The sequence below is a fragment of the Triticum urartu genome, chromosome 7, assembly GCF_003073215.2.
Source record: "Triticum urartu cultivar G1812 chromosome 7, Tu2.1, whole genome shotgun sequence".
NCBI classification, from domain to species: domain Eukaryota; kingdom Viridiplantae; phylum Streptophyta; class Magnoliopsida; order Poales; family Poaceae; genus Triticum; species Triticum urartu.
Genome location: NC_053028.1, coordinates 37515330 through 37524194, shown reverse-complemented (window position 1 = coordinate 37524194; position 8865 = coordinate 37515330). Strand labels below are relative to the sequence as shown.

Sequence of the window (8865 nt, the reverse complement as noted above, 5' to 3'; positions counted from 1 at the left end):
ATTTTTTCTTTATTTTTTTCCATTTTTTGTTCTTCATTTCTTTCTTGTTTTATATTATTTTTCAATTTGTGAACATAATTTAAATTCTGAACATTTTTCAAAATTGTGCAATTTTTTTGAAACTATGTTCAATTTAAATAAGTGAATAGTTTTCTGAAATCCCATACATTTTTTAAATTCGTGTACATTTTTTGCAAATTCACTAACGTTTTGACAAATTCACAAACATTTTTTGAAGTTTATGATCAATTTAAACGATGAATATTTTTCCGTGTTTGGCAATAAATTTTGAAAATTAGGAACATTTTTTTGACAAACTTGTTTTGAGTTCTTGAATACTTTTACATCAGCAAAAAAATTGAAAGTTTTGAACTTTTGTTCTGAAATTTAGGACCAATATGCAAAGTTTCCGAACATTTTTGAATATTTGAACATATTATAGAAATTCATGAACGCTTTTTAAATTTGTGAGAATTTTTTGAATTAGGCGAACAATTTGTGAATTCGTGAGAATTTGCCGTTTTTTTTGAATATGTCAACATTTGTCTGTATCACGAATAGTTTAGGATTTGTTAAATATTTTTAAAAACTAAGATTTTTTTAATTCTTGGACATTTATGATTTTTACACTTTGTTTTTTAAATTTTCAAAAAATATATTAAATTTGGTACTCTTTTGAAATCCTGAATTATTAAAAAAAGAAAACATGGAAAAAAAACTAAAAGTCAAAATGAGAAAAAGGTGGGCATCTCTCCCTGTACATGGGCCGGCCCAAAAAGGGCACATGGAGGAGCTGGGGTTGCGACTTCGCTCGATCCCTGCTGCGCAGATCGCCAAATTGGGGGTCCCTCACGCGAGTAGATCATTTTTTTCTTCATGATTGTCAGCCCCTAGGAAGAGCAAACAAGACCAAGTCGGCCAGCTCAACACACTTCACGGGAGAGTTACGATTCCCTGCTAGCACATAAGGGTTGATGTGGTGGTGAGTGAGAGACATAGTTTTAAGAGTCAATTACACCACAAGTGCTAAAACTTGGCGAGAAAAATCACTTTAGTGCCAAAACTTGCGGCATATATAAGTTGCATTTGGCATGCATGTATAGTACAAATTGCATTTGTAGACGGACACGGAGCTGACTAGACGCGCCACATGGCATCAGGCCCACTGTCAGTCACTGAAGGGTAGATATAGGGTCACCGGATTTGAACCGGTGACCTCCAGAGTGCAGGAGCTCATGCTTAACCAATGCACCAAGAACAGTTTCTTGTTATAATTGCAAATGTACGTTATATATCGAGGCAGACTTAAGCTAGCTGGAGACCCTAAACCATATTGCAGTGCTATTTTTTTAACATAAACTAGACTATATGTAAATTATAATCTTTTTTACGAATATGTAAATCACAATCGTGTGTCATGCTTTAAGATTTTTTTTAAAAACTAGTAGTGTTACCCGCGCATTTGCGCGGCTAGAATTAGTTGTGTTTGATTCACTCTATCATATTGAAATGTAATAATCGTATGCTTTCATACTGGCTTTTCACTAAGTCATCATTCACTCATTCCCTAAGTTTCTTGACCAATGATTTATCATATATACTATCTAATGTTACATTATATGATTTTCTTTTCTTACAATGTTTTTGCTGCGACACCATCCCTTGGTCTCTTTTTTGCCTGACTTATTTCTCTGAGAATCAGCTTTTGGTCTATCATCATAACTTATTCTTTCTAATCATGTCTATGTTGTTTTCTTATTTCGCCTATCTTCTATGACATGCACAATCTTATAGGAACTCTGAATGTCGGTTTATTTTTTTGTGGTAAAGAATTTGGGTTTACTTCTTCTATACTACCGGGGCATCTCCCATGGGTTTTCATTCAAGACAAATTAAAATATCAGTGTATCTTACTTGGAAGTGTTAACATGTTCCCTTGACTACATACCCCTCTCAGAGCTTGTCCCGCAGGATTTCCCTTGTGGTTCTAATATTACATATAACTTTTAGCATGACCGAAATGAATTATCACATAATGTTCATGAAAATTGGGATGCTACTTCAAACCTTTAGTGATGTAGTCACAACATCATTTTTCTTCAGTATGATATGTTGCAAAATCATATATTGTACTTTAGTTATGAGAAATTTGATTGTGTCTACTATTACAATATAATTCCCGATTGAGGCTAGCAGCAGAGCAGCCAAATAATATTTTTATCGATGATGTCATCATGTCGATACTAAATTAACTGGTACACCACCCGTACTGCTGGCTCTTAATAGCATGTCTTCAGAATTTTATGTATTGATTTTCAATCTCAGTCGTTATATGTCGTACCAACTTATAATTAACAAAGTGACCTGCCCAGTTGTGTGGCAACAGTATCAGTTGTTAATCTTTGTCATTTGTTCACCCTCATACAACAATTTGAATTAATTGTTTCGAAACATATCAATATTTTTTTCCGAAACGGAATCTTGAGTTTAATACATGGCTAAACGAAATGACTTCTGTAAAAGCTCAAAAGTATTTTGATGTGTGACAATGGATGGTCTAGAGATATTTAAGTGGCATTGTAAAGTTATCGAGTTTTATACTAATACAATATTTTGCTTTATGTATTGTAGGTTTTGCCATCCTACTGTCTATGTTTTAGGACAATACTTTTGTATGACACTTTCAGAATTATTTTAATTTAAATATTAATCATTTGTATTTACTTGAAGTATTTAGCCTATATGGATGACTATTTCTTCTAGACACGTTCAGAAATGTTAATCGTTTGTTGTTGACGATATTATATATCAGAATAATCTGACTTAGCTCTACATGAAAAAGGATTAATATGATTGAGCATGATCAACAATTGTTGGTTACTAATACACCTTATATTGTGGGAAACGATGGTGTATTTTCATGAATTATTGTCCATGGAGAATACTTAATTTATTCTAAGAATTTGCATGTGTTCTTTCTTTCTACTGATATTTATAACTTTTTTGTACGGTATATTTAGAATATCACTATTGTAATTAGAGCGCACATCACGATTCATTGGAAGTTTCTTTTTTGCAAGATAGGAAACATGAATTATTGGCATTTAGATTTTCACGTATTTTGGGTCTCAGCTGTCCATAATAATTAATTAGCGCTAATATCTTATTCCTCTATTACGGGCATACTTCATCATTATTACTATTTTCTGCCGGGGATACTTCGTAATTATTGTTATGATTTGCAGGGGATACTTCATCTTTAATATTAAATAAAATCATTTATTCACAAAAAACAAACAAAAGCATTTTGGTATTCTTTTGGCCCACTCTTTATGTTATGTGTACATATATATTTTCTTTTCTTTCTTATATCTGGATAGAAAAAGTTTATTTCTACCGTGGAGCACTAATGTTGTAGTCCTATTTGAATATTTTAAAGAAAAGAAAGAAGAATACCGGCCGGATAGAATAATTTGCTGGAGAGTCCGGATTGATTCATCCCTTGTATTCTGCTGGGACTCCGTTTTCTTGCGTCACGCTCAGGCTTTTCGTTTTTTTAGAGACTCTTCCTTAGTTGCTGCCGTACTTTTCTATAGGAAAAAGATAGTTTCCAAAATAAAGATGCGTGTCTGATACTGCCATCACATGTTTTCTTGCCGTTTTCTTATCCGAACACAACAATACGTACGTGTGCCTGGCATTGTAATTTTTCCTTTAAAAAAAAGTAAAGTCTGCTCGTAACGTGCTAGATGCAACATATGTGTACATGATTGTTCAATGTAACTTCTAAGACCTTGTACGTGTGAGTTCAATACACATGACTTTACATTTTTTTTCATGTAACGTAAGATCTGTAAATCTCAGCCGTAAGTATTATTGATCAACGATGTATATTATTTTGGATTATGTGGAAGAACGTGGTGTCTTCTTTGACTTCTATTTTAATTATATAATAGATAGATAGATTTATATATATTTAAATGCTTACATAAGTTTAAAATGTTCACAGTTTTTTTTAGAAACAAATCTTCACAGTTTTACCAAAATATTAATGTAGTACATAAAAGTGTTCATGCTTTAATAATTTTTCTATATATTTTAATAAATGCTTATATAAGTTTATAAATCTTCATAGTTTTAACAAAATACCCATGTAGTCTATAAAATTGTTCATGTTTTGAGAAACATATTTTCATATAATGTCAAAATCGTTGCCTAGGATTCAAACCAGTGACATGTAGTCATCAGGTGCGCGTAGCAACCAACCCACCCGGCAGCGTTATTTTTTTCTTAAGAAATTGATAAAATATATGTAAATTATAATCTTATATTGTAAATAATATATATACATAATAATATTATATTATAAAATTATTCATGTATTATTTAAAAAATGTCCATATTTCATATTCAATAAAAATATCAAAGTAATTTTTCTATATATTTAAATAAATGATAATATATATTTAAAATTTTCGTGCTTTCAATAAAATATTTATGTATTATATAAAAGTTTTCATTTTTATTCTGCAGTTTATTTTGTTTATAATGCTCAATTATAAGTTGCATATAATTTAAAAAATTTGTAACAAATAACAGTGCAAAATGGTCGATAGGGTGACGAGCCTGCTTAAGGCCTACCAAATATATAGAGTGCATATCATATCCATTTAGTACAAAAAACGCTTCTTCGTCCATTGTCTCAAAAAAAAGTACAAAAAAACGCTTCTTGGTCCATTGGTTAGGCAGACACACATCTATGCTGTCAGCCACCATTTTTGCACATAATTTGCTCGCTGACAGATAGACCAACACGTGGCAGTGGCCTTTTTGTGAGAAAAAATAATTTTAATGGGATTTGACAAAATAAACAGGCCACAAGCCCTATCTCTACCATTCAATGGTTGACAACAGGTCCCACGCCACGTGGCGTGCCTAGTCAGCACCGTGTCCGTATACAAATGCGATTTGCATCGTATATGCACGTCAAAACCAAGTTGTAGCACCAGTTCAATGTATGCCGCAAGTTATGGCACTAAAGTGATTTTTCACGCCAAGTTTTAGCACCAATGGCGTAATTGACTCTAGTTTTAAAGACCGGACCAAAGCGTCGGTTGGACCCAAAAAACCCAGAACTGGTGTGTCCAGAAGCTCTAGATAAGACCCCACCTCCCATCAAACCAATGAGAACTGGTCAAACAGTCATGGTTTTTGTGTGTGTAAGTCAAACGGTCATGTTAATTTGGGGATAAACCGGGCGTACCGACCAAAATGGCATAGGCGAAGTGCGAGTCGACAGACCCTTGCATATATTGGCATGTATAATGTATACGCTACTTGTAACCATACCATGACACTAAGGACTAAAGGAGGGGGAAAACCAGGTCACGACTACCTTTGACAATGAACCTCATTCACATGCATCCTATCATGAATCCACCGGCTTTAAAAATGGATTAGCTTTATTCATGTGTATGAGTCAGCCAAAAGTATTGGCTGGAAGCAATCAATCATTTGCACTTCGAGACGTAAGTTGGGCGAGGGGCACGCAATGAGGCCGTGGGAGACAAGGTGACTAGTAGCACATGATTTGACAACCTCCAATTCTATCATGATCTAGTACGGTGCATGTTCTTATTATTCACATGTCTTGGGCAACACATACAAAGTACAAAATTTGTTTTGGTAGATCCAAGATATCATGATAGTGTGACAGAAGTTACCTCTAATTAGTTGTCTTGCATCTATCTACCACCAAAGCTCCAAGCTCAAAGATGTTCACAATACGTCATACGTGAGACGAGTCTGCCTACAAACAATTATCAACATAAAGTTGAAACAACTATTGGACGATGTACGTTTTTTATGTACATTTTTCTTGATAAGTAACGTGTGGAGGCGAGTGGGACTAAAGTTGGAAGATGTAGATGTTGAGTCAGCAAACTAATCCTAGATTATCGAGATTTGATATAGTTCTCTCTCTTCACGCTTTGGCGGCTCATGGTTGTACCTTTTCCAAGACTCGGTTTTGGTAATAGCATTCTACGTAATCAACCCCTCCTCTCTTTTTTCTAAGAAAATAATCTCGTGTACATTCAACCATTGATTCAACACCAACAGGTGGAATGCGCAAACTATTTTACCAGTGGCAAAATTATAATTGGTGGAAGGAAATTTAGAAAAATGCGATCACTATATAATGTGCCTTGTATTAGCACCTAGGGAATACATTCCTTGTATTAGGTTTATTCATTTTTTTGTAACCCATATAAACCCCAACATATATAAATACACTCTAGGAATTCCAACTGTTAGCCCCAAAAAATGTGCTTGTACCCCAACAATAATTATCGATGTAGTCGAAAGATGGTTACCGATGGATGCATTTTGACAATGTGAATGCTAAGCCAAAATCCGTCGAGAGGAACTTAAGTTGAAATATGCAGATGCAAAGTTTGCAGAAATCCTGATCATCCGGACATGAGATGGTGGCCTCTACTCTCACTTTAGCAACTCCAGGTTAAATGTGCACCACTCACCAACACAAAATTAACCCTCTCCTATTTCATTTTATTTTTAAAATAACTCCCCTTCCCTTCCACACACTACTACCGAAACACGACAAAGTGACATCTAAATGTTTTGTGGAAGTTAGGATATTTATCGCGTGACGACTATAAAAGGGGGGAGGGGGGAGCGGCCGGAAGAGGTGCGGATCCCCCATGACAACCTAAATACAAGTAAGGTAACGAAATATCCTAGGTGTGCTCTCAGCGAACTTCCGATGAGAGTCGTGTTCAGAGGCGAGGTATTATTTGCTCTAACATCATACTCTATTGAATCTTTGTACAGAAGTAGATTATTTGGGTAATGGCACAATTAAATTAGTTTACAAATTTGTTCTCATGCCATTAAAAAGTTAATTTTGTGAATAAGTGCTCAACCTTACAATGCAAACCTATGTAGTTGGCAATGCTCAAGGTCTAGCTGTGAATTTATTGTGTGCTACAATCGCTCGAAGATGGGGTTTGTGTTTTACTACATGGTACGGGATTTGGTTGGTTCAGAACTAGTTACCCACTTATTAGCAATTGTTAGTGTCATACTATATTAGATGGACCAAGGAACTATCTTTTAAGTAATTTTAATGTTAGTAAGTGTCGTTATGTAGCTATAATGAATGAAAGAAACACTCAAATTGTGTAAAATTTCCTTTTGAAGTAGAAGTAGACAACGGTGTGAATATATTTAGTTGGCCGTTTGAGTTAATGAGCGCAAATGAATAGTATGTGCTATTGGACCAGAACGACTGAAAATAGGCCAGTGGTGCTTAAGAGGACTATAAGAATAGCAAATTCCCAAATAGAAATATACGCGGTATGGACAACTACATATTGGTTCGCGTAAAAAAGGATTATGAGGTTAGTCCCAAAATGGAATGATTGGAATAATAAGTTGAAGATATGTGCAAAACCATACATAAAATGTACTCTTCATTTACATGGTAATTCTAAATTTGTGAGTTAAAACTAGCCATCTTAATCCTGATTAATTTCCTCATGAAACAATTTAGCTGTACTACTACGAAAAATTGAATTCATATGGTATAGCTATGAAAAAGGTAACATAAGTACTCTTCAAAACATCACGTCATGTCTACAAGAATTGTATAAAATGGCTCCATAGTCCAATGCAAAAGCTTTCAATATTGTAATTTCAAACTAAGGCCATATCTATGTAATGCAGCAATATCACTGGAATTTGAGAGGAAACAGTTCAATATTCGCTTGTCGCAATTCGTATGGAGGAGATGACGCTTGCAACCTCTTGGTGTTAACCTTTCTATACCAAGGTACTAACTAGGATCAATTCTTCCCCAAAAGCAAAATCCATTCGAGGTTCTGCAATTACAACATGCGCTGCCAGCACTATATTAACCCCTCCCCCTCCCTCCCGTGCACACACACACAAAGAGATTAAAAAGGTTTGGCAAATACAACGTGCTCTCCCAGCACTATATAAAACCCATCCTCCTCCTCCTCCTCCTCCTCTACACATAGGGCAGTTGATATCCTCTCAAATACAAACGATCAGGCACCACCTTTGCGACCTGACCGTGCCTGCAATTGATATTCCAGGGGCATCATCCCAGTGCTCCATGGCCATGTCATCGGCCTCACTACTAAAGCGGTTCAGCGATGTAGCACGGTCGCCAAAAGGGTGCCGCTACAACCCAGAGAGATCCGGCGTTGGTATTGTCTCGGCTGTTATGGAACCAGCCGTTGCACGCCTACGCATCGTCGGGCCTCTCATCAACACCAACACACGTGAGATCCTAGAGATTACACTACCGAACCTCTGTTGGAGCAATAGGAGGCCATTCTGAGCAGCCATACTGTCATGCGGTCTATGCCGCAGGTGGATCGGTAGTGGCACCGTCTAGGCGTCTACATGTTCAAGTAAGCAATTGATTGTCAAGTCTACACTTCCCCTTAGCATCCAAGAAATGTTAATTATATTCTGTGCATGCATGGCATGTATCGCATTTTTTGTGGCAGAGGTGAGATGGGATTTTGTAAACAAGAGTGTCTTTGCGACTATATCACTGAGCAATTGGAAAAGGAGACAGAGAGGGTGAGATGGTCTGGAAGAGAAAAGGTGCCAACAATGGAGGACAAGGAAGGCGACCAGAGCTGCATTTTCTTCACCTGCGCTGGCAGCCTATGATGCACCTACGTCTATGTTTGAGAGATGTATGGGCTTTGAAGGACCGGAACCTATTTTTCACAACTGTATAACTTGGTGCTTTTGTAAGTAATAGAACACCTGATGGTTAGTAAATAATTATACACTTTTGACGTGGTA

General features: G+C 35.9%; 1 long non-coding RNA gene across 1 annotated transcript; it reads left to right on the top strand.

Moving 5' to 3' along the window:
- Positions 1-6720: 6720 nt before the first annotated feature.
- Positions 6721-8865, top strand: LOC125523398. The gene is made up of 2 exons (XR_007290213.1): positions 6721-8459; positions 8559-8865. It is a non-coding gene; the product is annotated as an uncharacterized LOC125523398 (long non-coding RNA).